The sequence below is a fragment of the Triticum dicoccoides genome, chromosome 7A (genome assembly GCF_002162155.2).
Source record: "Triticum dicoccoides isolate Atlit2015 ecotype Zavitan chromosome 7A, WEW_v2.0, whole genome shotgun sequence".
Classification (NCBI taxonomy): domain Eukaryota; kingdom Viridiplantae; phylum Streptophyta; class Magnoliopsida; order Poales; family Poaceae; genus Triticum; species Triticum dicoccoides.
The window spans coordinates 5,745,504-5,764,082 of record NC_041392.1 but is presented as its reverse complement, the minus strand read 5'-3'; the positions used below and the strand labels follow the sequence as shown (position 1 = coordinate 5,764,082).

General features: G+C 44.3%; 2 long non-coding RNA genes across 2 annotated transcripts; both read left to right on the top strand.

Moving 5' to 3' along the window:
* Positions 1 to 1,886: 1,886 nt before the first annotated feature.
* On the top strand, positions 1,887 to 5,069 carry LOC119332704. Its single transcript, XR_005161105.1, has 5 exons — positions 1,887 to 1,984; positions 2,106 to 2,170; positions 2,940 to 3,160; positions 4,224 to 4,343; positions 4,772 to 5,069. It is a non-coding gene; the product is annotated as an uncharacterized LOC119332704 (long non-coding RNA).
* Positions 5,070 to 10,623: 5,554 nt separating this feature from the next.
* Positions 10,624 to 12,686, top strand: LOC119334718. The gene is made up of 3 exons (XR_005161515.1): positions 10,624 to 10,777; positions 11,841 to 11,960; positions 12,389 to 12,686. It is a non-coding gene; the product is annotated as an uncharacterized LOC119334718 (long non-coding RNA).
* Positions 12,687 to 18,579: the final 5,893 nt, after the last annotated feature.

The window sequence follows — 18,579 nt, the reverse complement described above, 5'->3', positions numbered from 1 at the left end:
GATTACTCTTCTTCTTTTGAGTTGAGGATATGCTCCACCCGCCGATCCATTTCCTCTTCCATGCTCATGAGCATGATCATGTCTACTTCTTGGCCCTGGCAATATTTTTTGGTTTGGCTCAATCTTCGTCGTTGAATCTCGTTTGGGTGCATTCGAAAAAAGAAAAAAAAATCTCGTTTGTGTATTTCATATAGGGGCGCCGGTTACAGAGTGACTAGCAAGAGCAAGTCACCTGATCTCGGTGGTGGGTGTGCGGCGCCGAGACACTAGAGTTCTCATCGTCAGCGTATCCGCCGTACAACTAGCCCACGTACACGTCGCTGCTCCTGCCGCGGATGCACTACCTCCACCCGATCGGCCGTCGGCGTCGCGCAGCAGGTGGCGTACCTCGTTTTCATCACCCTCGTCCTTCATGTGCTGTACCTCGTTTTCGCCTGTCTGGTACCCTGACCTGGTGGTGCAAACGGCATCACTGTACCTCGTTCTCGTCACTCCGGCCACGGCCGGAGGGCAACGCGTATAGCCGGAAGTGGTCAAATTGTTCCTTAATAAAACTTTATAGATAACCTTGCACGCGCTTAGCTGTATGGCGCTGTGGCCTCCGGTTCCAGTACCGCAGCATGCAAATTATTTTACTTACGGAGTTATGGATCCAACTATGTCACACCTAGATGTAAGATAATATCTCACATTTAAGTTGATTTCATCATTTGTTTTGTGGCCCCTTCACTTGTTTTTTTTCGTATTTTTTAACAATATATACACAAGAAAACTATCACGATTCACGTATAGCTACACGCGCTCAAAAAAGTTCAGCCGTGGCCGCTACGCATGCTTGTGTGCTATACGCGTTGCAAGCCACGGGCGGAGGGCAACGCGTATAGCCGGGAGTGGTCAAATTGTTCCTTAATCTACTACCACTATAAAAGGAAGAGAGGGGCAGATCCAAACAATCACACCCATCCATCATCAAGATCTAATGACCCTTAATTCTCCGGTGTTTAACGCTACCAACCACGCATTAAGCTAATCCATCGATCCCTAACCTGCCCCGCAGTTAAAAAACAAACCAGTTGCCCCGCACGATCGCACGACCTCCTCCTCCTGCGCCGTTTGCCTCCCCCATGACCTCCTCCTCCTGCGACATTCGCCTCCCGCAGCCGTGCCCTTCTCGCGGCCTCGCGCCGCCGTTAGCCATAGGAGCCGCCCCACTGCGCCCTTTGCCGCCTGCCGTGGCCGCGCCCTTTGCTGCCGCCTCGCGCCGCCGAAGCCACGGGATTCGTGGGTCGCCGCCTCCCCATTGCTAGAGGTGCCGCCGGCTGTCCCATCAATCAAGGGGATGAGCACGACATGGCTGCAGACGAGGGCTGCTAAATCGGCGCTGAGCCACTCAATGATCTCCTGCTGGAAACAGAGAGAAGAGGACGTCGAGAAGAATAGGACGGATCTGATCCCGCGGCCGCGCAATGAGCTTTCAGGATGAGAGCGGCGGGGAGGAGGGCGGTGGGGGGCTGATCGGCGTCGGACTTGCGAAAGCCTTCCAACACAAGGGGATGTCCCCAATGGGTGGGGACACGGTGGACCGCCTCGGCTCCTCCGCCTACATGCTCCGCGACAGCTCCATCTCCACCTTGCTCTGCACCTTCGTTGTCGTGCTTGGCCCCATCCAGTTCAGCTTCATGTCCAGTTACTCCTTGCGCACTCATCGCATTTGCCATTGGGCAAATCGCCGAGTTCATCGGTCCTAAAGGGGTGATATTTGAATTCCCTTTGACCCATGTTTGGTCCTATATTCGTTCAATTTTACTGTTAAATGTACGGAGTATTAGTTCATGGATCTGCTCGTGGTTGATTCTCTGATGGAATTACATTCAGTCATGCACTCACTGACTGACGATGCTCTCTTTTCTATTGGTCCTGCAGTCTCTCATGATCGCCGCAGTTCCCAAACATCATTGGGTGGCTTGCAATATCATTTGCAAATGTAAGGTTTCTTAATTTACGCCTGTTATTTTTACTGATGCTTCCTTCTAAATTGTTCCACGCGGGATTGTTCTGAATTAAACAAATGTTATTTTAACTTCCTCCTGAATTATGCTGTGCAGGACTCCGTATTTTTGTTCATGGGCCGATTGTTGGAAGGGTTTGGGATTGGTGTGATTCCTACACAGTCTGTATCCCTATTCTCCTAACCTTGTAAACAAATTCACTCCAGAGTTCAAACATGAATGATAATGCGTTTGCTTTCTTATTGTTGTGTTGTTGCTATGGCCTATGATATGATTGTTTCCCCTAGCGTAATCATAATCCAACAATATTTCTATCTGTTCGGTCTTTGTACAGAAAAGAACAAGAACACCAAAATAATATCTAGACCAAAGGAACTTAATTAGCCTATAAGAAGAACTGAAAATGCCGACATTCTGTAATTTGAGAAATATCATATATTACAGCGGCCGGGGTGCAGATAAGTGTGGTTAGAAGTTAGAACAACGAGATCCAGATCAAGTGCCTGATGCCACGCTTCTCCCTGTGAGATTTATCTATTTTTCCTTTATAGATGATGCATATATTTGTAGTCCTCCATAGACTTTGCCAAATGTTAGCATGGTTCCTTTATGTTAGTTCTTCCTGTACTTGCTGAGGTGAAGGGATTATGATTTACAAAATGACACTTATGCCAAGCATTTAGGAAAGAATCAGCTTGTATGAAATTATTAGCATGCACTACTTCTCAAGAAAATATTAGTTAGCAAATGTGGTATGATGTGATAGTCCTCCTGCCAAGCGCCCTCTTCAGAAAAGAGAAAATATTCTATGATGACATGCAATGTGATTAGTCATGAATGGTACAAGGTTCCTAAATTGACATGATAGCGTGTTTAATTATTCTTTAGTTGATCATGTTACTTATTGGCGAATGCTTAATTTGGACATAGGTTCCTGGTTTCCTCACTTATGTTATGTGAAAATGTGAGGGAATCACTGGGGAACCGCCATTGGGGATGCGGGAATCACATGCCGCCGCCACCTGGACGCGCTAGCCACTGCTACCACAGGGGACACGGGCGCACGTGGCAGCCGCTGCTGCCACAGGAGCCACGGGCTCAAGTGGAAGTCGTCATTGCCTCAGGTCCTTCGATCGTGCGGCTGGCTTCGAGTGAGTATGAACCACTTCTAGATACATACGTACATATGCTTCAATCTACTTTTAGGATGCTTTTTTGGCATTTGTGGTTGATTCAGGGTGCTGGGAGGGGGGGACTCTGTTTGTCAGGAGAATCTACAGAAACATCAAATGCGTAAATTGCTGCTCAGATTCTAGGCTATTAGCATAGTAATATGATGCTCTCAGGTTCTCAGGCGATACTCGAGTGTGTAACTCAATTTGTCAGTTTAGTTGGAGTCCATGTTAGCCACTTTGTAGTGTGTTCCTCAATTCCGGTGAAATATTTATTTGCCTGCTCTGCAATTTTTCTTACCTCCCAGGTCAATTTTTTGTTCTTATCTCTAAACTCTTCTTCAGATTGATTTGGCTATTTCCCATCCATTATATGATAGATAGATTGATGGTTCGCAGACCCATGACAACCCCTTGGAATGCCTATCCTCTCTATATTTACATGCTTATAGACTTGCAGAAACACGGGCTGGTTGTCTCTGTTTATCTTTATACTTAACTTATAGACTAAAACACAGCCGTGAAGAACAATGGGTCATTTTGTCATGAAGCATGAGAATGATAATACCACCTCAAGTGGGGATAACACAAAAAAAAGAGGAGTTGTGATTACTCAATCTAGACAAATCTACTCTTCTGTCAGTTACGCATCTGTAAAATGAAGATGAGTGTAGGTGGTCATTGTACATCTTAAGGGCCTTTACTGGTTGTATTTTTCACTCTTATGTCGGTAAAATCAAGATGAGTGTAGGTAGTCATTGTATATCTGAAGGGTCTTTACTAGTTGTATTCTTTCTTTTTTTCAATTCACATGATCAGTGCTACCTCTTATGTGTATTGCTAGGCTACAGTTTGGCTTTTCTATTTACTGCTACAGTTGGGTTCTATCTCAAACTACAAAAAACATGTGTATCATGCACATGATGGTTGATGCAAGCCCATGCTTCTCACAGCTTCAATTGAAGTTTTTGTGCTACTCTATTCTTAGTTATATTTCTTATCGATGTGAGATTTCATTACTAGACATTTACCTATTATGCAGTTCTTCAGTGACAGCTGAATTAGCTGAAGGCGACAATGAGCATCAATTTGTTTTCCTTAGATGAACATTCTACATTAAGTTGTAACTTCTTCAGTACAGGTTGCATGCAATTTTTTTATGGTTAGTTCCAGATTATCCCCTTTTTGTGTACATTTAGTAGATGCTTATATGAATCTATGCCGTCTTCTCTCTTGCTAAAGTTTACATTGAATTCTGTTAAGATTTCGTATTCTTTTTTAATGATGTACTTACTCAAAGCTTCTCTCTCCTACCAGGCTAATTTAGGGAGTTTTACTGGATCATATTCGTTATGTATCCTTTCGTTTAGACATTCGTCCAATTGAATTTTCTCATCCACTCTGTTAAGTTATTCTCATTGAATTTGCTGCTCATGGGTTAACCTGTCCGGATATTGCCTTTTATTTGTCTGTAATGTGATGCATTTATTTTAAGAATCCGGTTAAGCTCATGTTCAGCTCGTGTAATGATGTTGCATCATTGATCCATTCAAAAATATTTCCCCATTCTTGAATTGTCTGTAAATTCAGGAAATAAAGTTATATTGCAAGAACTGGAACTGAAGGAAGACCCAAACTCTGAGCACCACATTCTCTAAGGGCCCTTCTATTTGAAATACACTTATGCAGAAGTATGCCCTTATTGCTTTTGTAATGTATGTGACTTCTTATTTGAAATACACTTATGCAGAAGTATGACTTCAGTGCTATTGTACTATATGTGACTGACATCTAGATGCACTTCTGAAGATCATTTGTATGTCTTGCATGTGGCATAATTGTATGTGTGACCGACTTCATTTTTATACGTGCGTTGCACGTGCACGCTTACTAGTAAACCAAGCACACAAGCAAGCACTTTGATTGATCACGCGTATAGCCGGGAGTGGTCAAATTGTTCCTTAATAAACCAAGCACACAAGCAAGCACTTTGATTGATCACGTGATCTGCAACGCCAAGGGGCCACACTGCGGGCACGCTGGCAATGGTTATGTTGGACGGACGACACCAGGCCATGGATGGATTTGGTAATGCCCCATGATCCGGCCGCCGACTGCATCTTCAGAGCCTCCACGGAGATCATCATCGGCGACGGGCGAAAGACAAGCTTCTGGCGCGCACATTGGGCGCAGGGGTGCAGGCCGGCCGACCGATGGCCTGGTCTCTTCGCGCACTGCAACGGGCGAAGGCTAACACTCAGGGCTGCGCTCGACGGCAACGCATGGCTGGGCTATGTCAAACCAAATCCAAGCACAGCGGTGCTACACCAGCTATGCGAGCTCTGGGACGTGGCAGCAGGCATCACCTTGCAGGAGGACAGAGCAGATTCTCTGCGCTGGAAGTGGACGGCCGACGGAAAATACTCCGCCGCCTCGGCATACCGAATGATGTTCCAAGGGGCCATCCCAACCAACGACAAGGAAATCATCTGGTCAGCCAAGGCGGCACCACGGGCCAAGTGCTTCGCCTGGATCCTGCTACGGGGCAAATGCCTCACAGCGGACAATCTTCAACGCCGGCATATACCACACGACCCGGTTTGCGCGCTGTGCCGAGGAGCGCCGGAAACTGCCTTCCACCTCGTCGCCACCTGCCCTTTCTCTATGCAGGTCTGGCACAAGACGGCGCAAACACTCGGAAGCCCCTTCTCCAACATGCCGATGGCCACTGGCAACCGCCTCCGATCGCGGTTCCGGAATCAGACACGATCGCTACCACGCGCAAACCGGGCTACATGGCGAGCCACCTGCCTACTGGTATCCTGGTGCATTTGGAAAGAGAGAAACGAGCGGATTTTCAACTCCAAGGCCAGCACGACGGACCAAGTTCACTGCAGAATCTTAGACGAGGCCAGAACGTGGCTACAAGCGGGCTTAGCCCCAATGACCAGCTTCTTCGAACCACCATGAGTCCGGGTAGAGGCCAATGTAATTACGCGAGGCTGCTGGCACCTTGCTAGAGTGTTCCCTGACCTTTTCTTGTAACTGTACCGTCCCTTCCTCTACATCAATGAAAATCAGCATCCTGCTGCTTTTTCGTCAAAAAAAAAATGCTTCCTTCGACACTACGCCTTGTTTGTTCATAGGATAGGAATTTTATAGGAATAGAAAAATCATAGAAAGTGAGATGACATGCATGTCAATTCCTATAGAGAAAGAGATATCATTTGATGCATAGGATTGGAATTTTTTTATTAAGTCTAGGCTAATATTTTTTTCCTCTAAAACGTGAAGGATTGATTCCTATACATGAGTGCAGTAGTATTTAATATACTTCATTGTAGTAATAATGAGTGCTTCAGGGTTATTAGTAGATGTACTTACCGTGGAACGCAGTATACGTAGAACGTCTTTTCTACCATGTCGACGCTCGTAGCAGCATGCACGCGGCCTACGCGTACGTGCAGCAGATCCAAGCCGAGTGCATGGGACAGCAGTAGCACTTCCCTCTATCTCCCCCATAAAAAAGACAGTAGCCTCTGTAGCCCCTGAAAAAAAACAGTAGGAGCACTGACTTGGGCCCTCAAAACAGCCACCGAGCGAGCCAGCGGTTCAGCGTTTGACCAGGTAAGAGCATCTACAGCAGCCTAAACCAAATCCCTCTCGCCTTTCTTTTCTCCCAACCGGATACCGCATCACAATATCCCACCATATGCATGATCCTTATCTATTTTTCTCTTTATAACCAAATACTTTGTAATTACAGTTGGATGGCTCTCTCCTGTTTCATGTCCACGGACCATGTCTGGACACAAAAACAGACATATACATGAGGAATTTGCGGATGAACCTTGGAGATGCCCTTAGAGCATCTGCAGCCGGACTTGACAAATCTGAGCCCTTATACGGTCGTGGATGCGCCTGGACACGCCCGCAGAGGCATGCTGACGACCTCTCATATCTTATGCCCGGCATCCACATATCTCAAATCCGGACTATTAAATCCATGCACGTTCATCATACACGCCAATGTCACACGTAAAAGGCATATGATGGTACCGAAAATACATAGCTCTTACGTAAAAAATTTAAGTGCACAACGCAAACATTAAGCTTTTTGGTTTACATAGCCAACAATCCTTTTGTGTCTTGCGTATTTGTTCTCTTAGATACTCTGCTCTAAACACCCGCACCATGGCGCTGACAAATTTGACAGTAGTCTTCTGCTTAGCAGAGAAAGAAAGTTGGCCGCAACAATCCCTTTTAAGGTTGAAGTAGTCATTGTGTGCCCCCACTCCTTCCACGGTGCGCAAAAACAATGGTTTCCGCATGCGAAAACGGCGCGAAGCCATGGATGATGGATCATTCGAAAAAGTTGGGTTCGGAGCAAAGTAGTCCTTTTGCAATAATCGTACTCCGGACACCCTATCCTGATTGATTACTCTTCTTCTTTTGAGTTGAGGATATGCTCCACCCGCCGATCCATTTCCTCTTCCATGCTCATGAGCATGATCATGTCTACTTCTTGGCCCTGGCAATATTTTTTGGTTTGGCTCAATCTTCGTCGTTGAATCTCGTTTGGGTGCATTCGAAAAAAGAAAAAGAAATCTCGTTTGTGTATTTCATATAGGGGCGCCGGTTACAGAGTGACTAGCAAGAGCAAGTCACCTGATCTCGGTGGTGGGTGTGCGGCGCCGAGACACTAGAGTTCTCATCGTCAGCGTATCCGCCGTACAACTAGCCCACGTACACGTCGCTGCTCCTGCCGCGGATGCACTACCTCCACCCGATCGGCCGTCGGCGTCGCGCAGCAGGTGGCGTACCTCGTTTTCATCACCCTCGTCCTTCATGTGCTGTACCTCGTTTTCGCCTGTCTGGTACCCTGACCTGGTGGTGCAAACGGCATCACTGTACCTCGTTCTCGTCACTCCGGCCACGGCCGGAGGGCAACGCGTATAGCCGGAAGTGGTCAAATTGTTCCTTAATAAAACTTTATAGATAACCTTGCACGCGCTTAGCTGTATGGCGCTGTGGCCTCCGGTTCCAGTACCGCAGCATGCAAATTATTTTACTTACGGAGTTATGGATCCAACTATGTCACACCTAGATGTAAGATAATATCTCACATTTAAGTTGATTTCATCATTTGTTTTGTGGCCCCTTCACTTGTTTTTTTTCGTATTTTTTAACAATATATACACAAGAAAACTATCACGATTCACGTATAGCTACACGCGCTCAAAAAAGTTCAGCCGTGGCCGCTACGCATGCTTGTGTGCTATACGCGTTGCAAGCCACGGGCGGAGGGCAGCGCGTATAGCCGGGAGTGGTCAAATTGTTCCTTAATCTACTATCACTATAAAAGGAAGAGAGGGGCAGATCCAAACAATCACACCCATCCATCATCAAGATCTAATGGCTCTTAATTCTCCGGTGTTTAACGCTACCAACCACGCATTAAGCTAATTCATCGATCCCTAACCTGCCCCGCAGTTAAAAAACAAACCAGTTGCCCCGCACGACCGCACGACCTCCTCCTCCTGCGCCGTTTGCCTCCCCCATGACCTCCTCCTCCTGCGACATTCGCCTCCCGCAGCCGTGCCCTTCTCGCGGCCTCGCGCCGCCGTTAGCCATAGGAGCCGCCCCACTGCGCCCTTTGCCGCCTGCCGTGGCCGCGCCCTTTGCTGCCGCCTCGCGCCGCCGAAGCCACGGGATTCGTGGGTCGCCGCCTCCCCATTGCTAGAGGTGCCGCCGGCTGTCCCATCAATCAAGGGGATGAGCACGACATGGCTGCAGACGAGGGCTGCTAAATCGGCGCTGAGCCACTCAATGATCTCCTGCTGGAAACAGAGAGAAGAGGACGTCGAGAAGAATAGGACGGATCTGATCCCGCGGCCGCGCAATGAGCTTTCAGGATGAGAGCGGCGGGGAGGAGGGCGGTGGGGGGCTGATCGGCGTCGGACTTGCGAAAGCCTTCCAACACAAGGGGATGTCCCCAATGGGTGGGGACACGGTGGACCGCCTCGGCTCCTCCGCCTACATGCTCCGCGACAGCTCCATCTCCACCTTGCTCTGCACCTTCGTTGTCGCGCTTGGCCCCATCCAGTTCAGCTTCATGTCCAGTTACTCCTTGCGCACTCATCGCCTTTGCCATTGGGCAAATCGCCGAGTTCATCGGTCCTAAAGGGGTGATATTTGAATTCCCTTTGACCCATGTTTGGTCCTATATTCGTTCAATTTTACTGTTAAATGTACGGAGTATTAGTTCATGGATCTGCTCGTGGTTGATTCTCTGATGGAATTACATTCAGTCATGCACTCACTGACTGACGATGCTCTCTTTTCTATTGGTCCTGCAGTCTCTCATGATCGCCGCAGTTCCCAAACATCATTGGGTGGCTTGCAATATCATTTGCAAATGTAAGGTTTCTTAATTTACGCCTGTTATTTTTACTGATGCTTCCTTCTAAATTGTTCCACGCGGGATTGTTCTGAATTAAACAAATGTTATTTTAACTTCCTCCTGAATTATGCTGTGCAGGACTCCGTATTTTTGTTCATGGGCCGATTGTTGGAAGGGTTTGGGATTGGTGTGATTCCTACACAGTCTGTATCCCTATTCTCCTAACCTTGTAAACAAATTCACTCCAGAGTTCAAACATGAATGATAATGCGTTTGCTTTCTTACTGTTGTGTTGTTGCTATGGCCTATGATATGATTGTTTCCCCTAGCGTAATCATAATCCAACAATATTTCTATCTGTTCGGTCTTTGTACAGAAAAGAACAAGAACACCAAAATAATATCTAGACCAAAGGAACTTAATTAGCCTATAAGAAGAACTGAAAATGCCGACATTCTGTAATTTGAGAAATATCATATATTACAGCGGCCGGGGTGCAGATAAGTGTGGTTAGAAGTTAGAACAACGAGATCCAGATCAAGTGCCTGATGCCACGCTTCTCCCTGTGAGATTTATCTATTTTTCCTTTATAGATGATGCATATATTTGTAATCCTCCATAGACTTTGCCAAATGTTAGCATGGTTCCTTTATGTTAGTTCTTCCTGTACTTGCTGAGGTGAAGGGATTATGATTTACAAAATGACACTTATGCCAAGCATTTAGGAAAGAATCAGCTTTTATGAAATTATTAGCATGCACTACTTCTCAAGAAAATATTAGTTAGCAAATGTGGTATGATGTGATAGTCCTCCTGCCAAGCGCCCTCTTCAGAAAAGAGAAAATATTCTATGATGACATGCAATGTGATTAGTCATGAATGGTACAAGGTTCCTAAATTGACATGATAGCGTGTTTAATTATTCTTTAGTTGATCATGTTACTTATTGGCGAATGCTTAATTTGGACATAGGTTCCTGGTTTCCTCACTTATGTTATGTGAAAATGTGAGGGAATCACTGGGTAACCGCCATTGGGGATGCGGGAATCACATGCCGCCGCCACCTGGACGCGCTAGCCACTGCTACCACAGGGGACACGGGCGCACGTGGCAGCCGCTGCTGCCACAGGAGCCACGGGCTCAAGTGGAAGTCGTCATTGCCTCAGGTCCTTCGATCGTGCGGCTGGCTTCGAGTGAGTATGAACCACTTCTAGATACATACGTACATATGCTTCAATCTACTTTTAGGATGCTTTTTTGGCATTTGTGGTTGATTCAGGGTGCTGGGAGGGGGGGACTCTGTTTGTCAGGAGAATCTACAGAAACATCAAATGCGTAAATTGCTGCTCAGATTCTAGGCTATTAGCATAGTAATATGATGCTCTCAGGTTCTCAGGCGATACTCGAGTGTGTAACTCAATTTGTCAGTTTAGTTGGAGTCCATGTTAGCCACTTTGTAGTGTGTTCCTCAATTCCGGTGAAATATTTATTTGCCTGCTCTGCAATTTTTCTTACCTCCCAGGTCAATTTTTTGTTCTTATCTCTAAACTCTTCTTCAGATTGATTTGGCTATTTCCCATCCATTATATGATAGATAGATTGATGGTTCGCAGACCCATGACAACCCCTTGGAATGCCTATCCTCTCTATATTTACATGCTTATAGACTTGCAGAAACACGGGCTGGTTGTCTCTGTTTATCTTTATACTTAACTTATAGACTAAAACACAGCCGTGAAGAACAATGGGTCATTTTGTCATGAAGCATGAGAATGATAATACCACCTCAAGTGGGGATAACACAAAAAAAAGAGGAGTTGTGATTACTCAATCTAGACAAATCTACTCTTCTGTCAGTTACGCATCTGTAAAATGAAGATGAGTGTAGGTGGTCATTGTACATCTTAAGGGCCTTTACTGGTTGTATTTTTCACTCTTATGTCGGTAAAATCAAGATGAGTGTAGGTAGTCATTGTATATCTGAAGGGTCTTTACTAGTTGTATTCTTTCTTTTTTTCAATTCACATGATCAGTGCTACCTCTTATGTGTATTGCTAGGCTACAGTTTGGCTTTTCTATTTACTGCTACAGTTGGGTTCTATCTCAAACTACAAAAAACATGTGTATCATGCACATGATGGTTGATGCAAGCCCATGCTTCTCACAGCTTCAATTGAAGTTTTTGTGCTACTCTATTCTTAGTTATATTTCTTATCGATGTGAGATTTCATTACTAGACATTTACCTATTATGCAGTTCTTCAGTGACAGCTGAATTAGCTGAAGGCGACAATGAGCATCAATTTGTTTTCCTTAGATGAACATTCTACATTAAGTTGTAACTTCTTCAGTACAGGTTGCATGCAATTTTTTTATGGTTAGTTCCAGATTATCCCCTTTTTGTGTACATTTAGTAGATGCTTATATGAATCTATGCCGTCTTCTCTCTTGCTAAAGTTTACATTGAATTCTGTTAAGATTTCCTATTCTTTTTTAATGATGTACTTACTCAAAGCTTCTCTCTCCTACCAGGCTAATTTAGGGAGTTTTACTGGATCATATTCGTTATGTATCCTTTCGTTTAGACATTCGTCCAATTGAATTTTCTCATCCACTCTGTTAAGTTATTCTCATTGAATTTGCTGCTCATGGGTTAACCTGTCCGGATATTGCCTTTTATTTGTCTGTAATGTGATGCATTTATTTTAAGAATCCGGTTAAGCTCATGTTCAGCTCGTGTAATGATGTTGCATCATTGATCCATTCAAAAATATTTCCCCATTCTTGAATTGTCTGTAAATTCAGGAAATAAAGTTATATTGCAAGAACTGGAACTGAAGGAAGACCCAAACTCTGAGCACCACATTCTCTAAGGGCCCTTCTATTTGAAATACACTTATGCAGAAGTATGCCCTTATTGCTTTTGTAATGTATGTGACTTCTTATTTGAAATACACTTATGCAGAAGTATGACTTCAGTGCTATTGTACTATATGTGACTGACATCTAGATGCACTTCTGAAGATCATTTGTATGTCTTGCATGTGGCATAATTGTATGTGTGACCGACTTCATTTTTATACGTGCGTTGCACGTGCACGCTTACTAGTAAACCAAGCACACAAGCAAGCACTTTGATTGATCACGCGTATAGCCGGGAGTGGTCAAATTGTTCCTTAATAAACCAAGCACACAAGCAAGCACTTTGATTGATCACGTGATCAATCAAAGTGCTTGCTTGTGTGCTTGGTTTGAGCTAGCTTTGCACATACGAGCGGACAGCAAGGAACTTTGAATATTTTTCTGAAAAAAGGAGCAAATTTAAAATATGAATATTTTCTAGAAGTTGTGAACATTTTGCGAACATATTTTGAATCTTGAACACAATTTTGATTCCAAATTTTTTTAAAATTTTTAAATCTTTTTGAAAGTTTTAATTCTGAACATTATTTAGAAAATGTGAACAATTATTGAAATTCTGAATTTTAAAATGAACAATTTTTTTAAAAAAATACATTGAACATTTTTCAAAATTTGTGACTTTCTGATAACAAAAAAGAAAAAATAATCAAATGGACAAATTGCATGTTAATGGTGGACTTGCAACTAGGACAAAAAAGTTTCAGCCCAGTTGTGAGTCGGTTGTGGATTTGCAACTCGGATAAAAAAAGTCGAACCCGGTAGTTAGTCGATGATGGACTTGCAATTGTGTCATAAAAATCTTGGCCAGTTGCCAGTCAAGGATGAACTTGTAATTCGAAAAAAAAAACATAATCTAGGGTCTGTTGCGTGTCAATGGGGAACTTGCAATTGGTTAAAAAAATGGTCGGACCTAGTTGTGAGTCGATGGTTGACTTGCAACTAACGACAAAAAAAAAAATCAAAGGTCACGGTTGCATGTTGATGGTTCACTTGGAATTGGTATAAAAAAGGGTCAAACCCAGTTGCGAGCCGATGGTTGACTTGCAACTGAGACAAAAATATCGGAACCCCAGTCGCGAGTTGAGGGTGGGCTTGCAATTGGGATAAAAAAGGTTGGGTCCTAGTTACGAGTCAAGGATGGGATTGCAACTGGGACAAAAAAAGGTTGGGCCCTAGTTGCGAGTCAAGGATGGACTTACAACTAGAAGAAGAAATGACCGGACCCCAGTTGCGGGTCGAGGGTGGACTTGCAACTAGGACAAAAAAGACCCGGCCCAGTTGCGAGTCGAGGGTGGACTTGCAACTGGTACAAAAAAGGTCGGGCCCGAGTTGCAAGTCGAAAACTGACTTGCAACTGGGACAGAAAAGGATGGGCCCAGGTTGCGAGTCAAGGGTGGACTTACAACTAAGACCAAAAAAAGGTCGGTCCCTAGTTGCAAGTCATCGGTGGACTTGCAACTAAGACAAAAAAGATTGTGCCCCAGTTGCAAGTCGAGGGTGAACTTGCAATTGGGACAACTAAGAAACAACGAGCCCAATTACAAGTCAAGAGTTGACTTGCAACTGGGATGAAACAAACTATGGTCCCAGTTGCGAGTCAAGGGTGGACTTGCAACTGGGATTAAAACAAGAGGAAAACCACTGGCGAAAAAATGATAAAATAGAAAATAGAAAACCATGAAGAAAACAAAACAAAAAAATGTCCTAGCTACTTGGGTTGATTCATCTGTGGTTTGTTCACTGTCGAGGGGTGGACTTGGAATTGGGACAAAAAAGATCGAACCCCAGTTACAAGTCACGCATTGACTTACAACTGGGATGAAATAAATTATAGACCCAGTTGTGAGTCAAAGCTGGACTTGCGTCAAGATGAAAAATAAAAGCACAAGCCCCAGTTGCGAGTCGAGGGTGTGCTCGCAACCCGGACAACTACGAGACCAGTTGCAAGCCGAAGGTGGACTTGCAACTGGGACAACTAAGAAAATACAAGCTCAATTGCGAGTTAAGGGCCGACTTGCAACTGAGAGGAAACAAGTTATGGGCCAGTTGCAAGTTAAACGGTGGACTTGCAACTAGGGTGAAAAAAAATGCTCCAGTTTTGAGTCGAGGGTGGGCTTGCAACTTGGATAACTACGAAAATACTTGCCCAGTTGTGAGTCAAGGTCGACTTGCAACTAACATGAGACAAACTACAATCCCAGTTGCGTGCCAATGGTGGGCCTGCAACTGGGATGAAAAACTAAAACACATGCTCAAGTTGCGAGTCGAGGGCGGGCTTGGAACTCTGACAACTACGAGCCAATTGCGAGTAGATGGTGGACTTGCACCTGGGAGAACTATAAAACTACGTGCTAAGTTGCCAATCAATGGTGGGCTTGCAACTCTAACAACTATGAGCCCAGTTGTGAGTAGGTGGTGGTCTTGCACCTGGGAGAACTACGAAACTACGTGCTAAGTTGCGAGTCAAGGGTCGACTTGCAACTAAGATGAGAGAAACTATAGGCCTAGTTGCGTGTCAATTGTGGAGCTGCAACTAGGATGAAAAACAAAAACACATGCTCCAACTGCGAGTCAAGGGTGCACCTGGGACAACTATGAAACTACGAGTCCTCTTGCGACTCAAGGGTCGACATGCAACTAGGATGAAACAAACTACATGCCCAATTGCGTATCAATGGTGGACCTGCAACTAGGATGAAAACAAAAGCACCTGCTCTAGTTACGAGTCGAGGGTAGATTTGCTCCTGGGGCAACTACGAAACTATGCCCAGTTGCGAGCCAAGGGTCGAGTTGCAACTAGGATGAAACAAACTACAGACTCAGTTGCATGTCAAAGGGTGGACCTATAACTGGGATGAAAAACAAAACACATGCAAAATAACAGGGGCCAAAGTTTGGTCAGTGAGAAGATAGGGGATGAGCTTCACCGTCGAGCCCCCAAACGATGAGATATATGGGCCCAGGTGAAAAGGAACATGAGAACATGACGACACATAACAAACGGGACAGGAAGACGAGCGACAAAAAAGGACGAGCTAACACGGGCGTGCATGATCGAGTTTGTGCAAACAGTAAAGTAAAAAAAATCAGACATTTATAGACTTAGATGAGCTAAAATTCATCTAGATTAGATTTAGCAAATCTAGAAAGAAAAATCTAGTTACAATCTTATCTTGCTACACGTCAAACCAAAATAAAACAAAACAGAGAATAATAAGATACGTGGCCCTCCAAAAAAAGCTAAGCTGCAAAAAAAAACAATACACAAAACATAATAATGAACCACTAAAAATGTCATATCAGGTCTCACTGCTTCACGAGGGACAAACAAAAAACAGGACGCAATAACAACGAGCACGACTCAGAAGCACGTGTATCTAACAGTAATATGAGTTAGCTAAAACATTGTTAACTCTCATTTAGATGAGAATTAGCAAACCAATCCAAAACGGGACCTAGACCATGCCGTGAAAATGGCACAACAAAAGACGTACGCAAGAATAAGTCGACAAGTAGACACCAAACACACGACGCAACACAAAGTGTGCGTGACAAAATGACCGGCCATCAAGATTTGTACGACATTTAAAATGAACATATGACAAAGTGAAAACTAGTTCATGAATTTTAAACAAATAAGTAAAGAATAAATGGAGAAAAAATAGAAAATGAGAAACTAGAAAATATAAATAAAAACAAAAGATCATGTATTTGAAAAAATAGTTCGTAATTTAAAACAAATAATGAACTAAAAAAGAAAAAAACAGAAATGGACAAAAAACAAATTCTAGGAGCCAAAATGGGAGTGTACAAAAATGAGAAGAACTAGGACCGAGTCGTAGCACACACTTGTGAAGAGAAATAGAAAAACGCAGCCATCAGTGAAAAAAACAAAGGACCACAACAACAAGGCCAGACAGACACAGGGGACGAGCTAGCAAAGCGAACAAAAACGGCCCAACAAGACACAGAACACGCATCGATGAGGACTGGAACAGAGGGAGCAACTAGTTAACGAGCGCTTCTTCGGAAGCCTCGCAACGATCAGCGCCACTTGACGCTCTCAGCCATTCGCCACGTGTCGCGCTTTGGACGTTCCCTTCAGATTTTGTTTTTTATTTTATTTTTCTGCACGCGTTTTCGGCTTTTCAAACGTTTTTTTTTTGTTTTTTCGACGTTTTGGTTTTCTCCCAGTCTTCCTTAGCTTTTCGAATCTTTTTGCATGAAAAAACGCGTTTCTTTTTATTTCGCGAAAGCCACGGTTTTTTTTCGCAAAAGGCACGGTTGTGCTTTAGCGAGAGTCACAGCCGTGCCTTTCGGAAACGAAAAAAACGCGTTTTCTTTTTTTTTCTTTCGCGAGAGTTATGATTTTGCTTCCGTGAGAGGCACAGTTGTGCTTTCGCGAAAGTCACGGCCGTGCCTCTCGAAAAGGGAACCGTGACTCTCGGAAAGGGAAAAACGAAACACGTTTTCTGTTTTTTTTTCTTTCACGAGAGTCGCGGTTTTGCTTCCGCGAGAGACACGGTTGTGCTTTCGTGAGAGTCATGGCCTGCCTCTCAGAAAGGGAAAAATACGCGTTTTCTGTTTTTTTCTTTCGCGAGAGGCACGGTTGTGCTTTCGCGAGAGTCACGGCCGTGCCTCTCGAAAAAAATGCATTTTCTATTTTTTTCCTTCCACGAGAGTCACAGTTTTGCTTCCACAAGAGGCACGGGTGTGATTTCGCGAGAGGCACGGGCGTGCCTCTTTCGAAAAGGGAAAAAACCATGCTCCCGGTTCGGTTTTTTCGCCTGTTTTTTTCGTCCGGTTTTTTTCATGAAAAAAAGTTCGTCAAAACCTATCAACATGGAATCTAGTTTTGAAGAGCTTGACACAAGGAATCCAATGATGAAAACGGTTCGAGATTTGGATGCACAGTTTAAAAGATAAAACGTTTTGAATAAACGGATTTATGAAAAAAGGAAAAACTCCCAGGTTGCGACAAGTGGCGTGCTGCGTGTGCGCCACTTGTCGCAACCCGGGAAAGTGGAATGCTCTTTGCAACGAGTACTCCTTAATTAATGATTTCGTGGAACAGAACGAGACAGATTATTCACAATTACACAAATCTTGTTGCAAGTTTAATCCTGTGGTTGTAAACTTAGATGTGAGATAGCTATTTCACGTCTAGATGTGAAATAGCAAACCCGTTTACTTACAAAATAATTTCTTTCCAAAAGTACGTAAAATGCCTATCATTCCATTGTTAGAAAAGAAGCAGAAAAGCGGGCTACAAGGCAATGTATGTCGGGTACACAAAGCTGGCTGGACACCAGGCCCGGGCGCAGGGGCGTGCAACTGGTGCGGCCGCACAGGGCCTCCAGCTGGGAGGGGCCCCAAATTTCCCCAGTCATGGGTATAGGCTCATCGATCTCGCCTGAAGGCCTGCTAGGTGTACGTCAATCCAAGCCGTTTGTTCTCTCGATGCCTGGCTGCTGTATCCTGCGCGTGGACCTACGAATGAATCTAGCGCCGCAACGCCTCTTCGTCTGTTCGGCAATCAACACACGATCTTCTTCATCCACAAAAAAGTTAGTCTATGGCGGCCGCCAATCGACCTTTGTTAGTGTGCTGAATATACCAGTAGTAGTTTATTTTACTCTACTAGTCAGCCTGTAAGACCCTGTACTAGTTGATCTTATTCTTAGTAGTATCACTGACAGAAAAACCACTGCATATAAGTAAGTCTGTAGCAACCTTGATTTTATAAAATCAAACTAAATTGTTATTCTATAAAATAAAATTGAGCTTAGTTCAGCTCTGACAAAAAATGCGATATTTTGTTAAGCGACATCTTGTTTAAAGATTATATTTGTAAAGCGATAAAGAAGACAATTTTTTTAGCATTATCTGTATCCTTTATTAAGCATAAACTATCATTGGAATATAGATAATATCGGGCATAGAAGAAAGCCACACATGGCGCCCGGGAGGGAAGGATGCGGCAGCCTTAGCTAAAGCATGAGCCTCTCCATTATGTTTTCTACTCTCATGGATAAACTCTACTGCCCTGAAAGCTCTTCTCTGATGCTTGATAT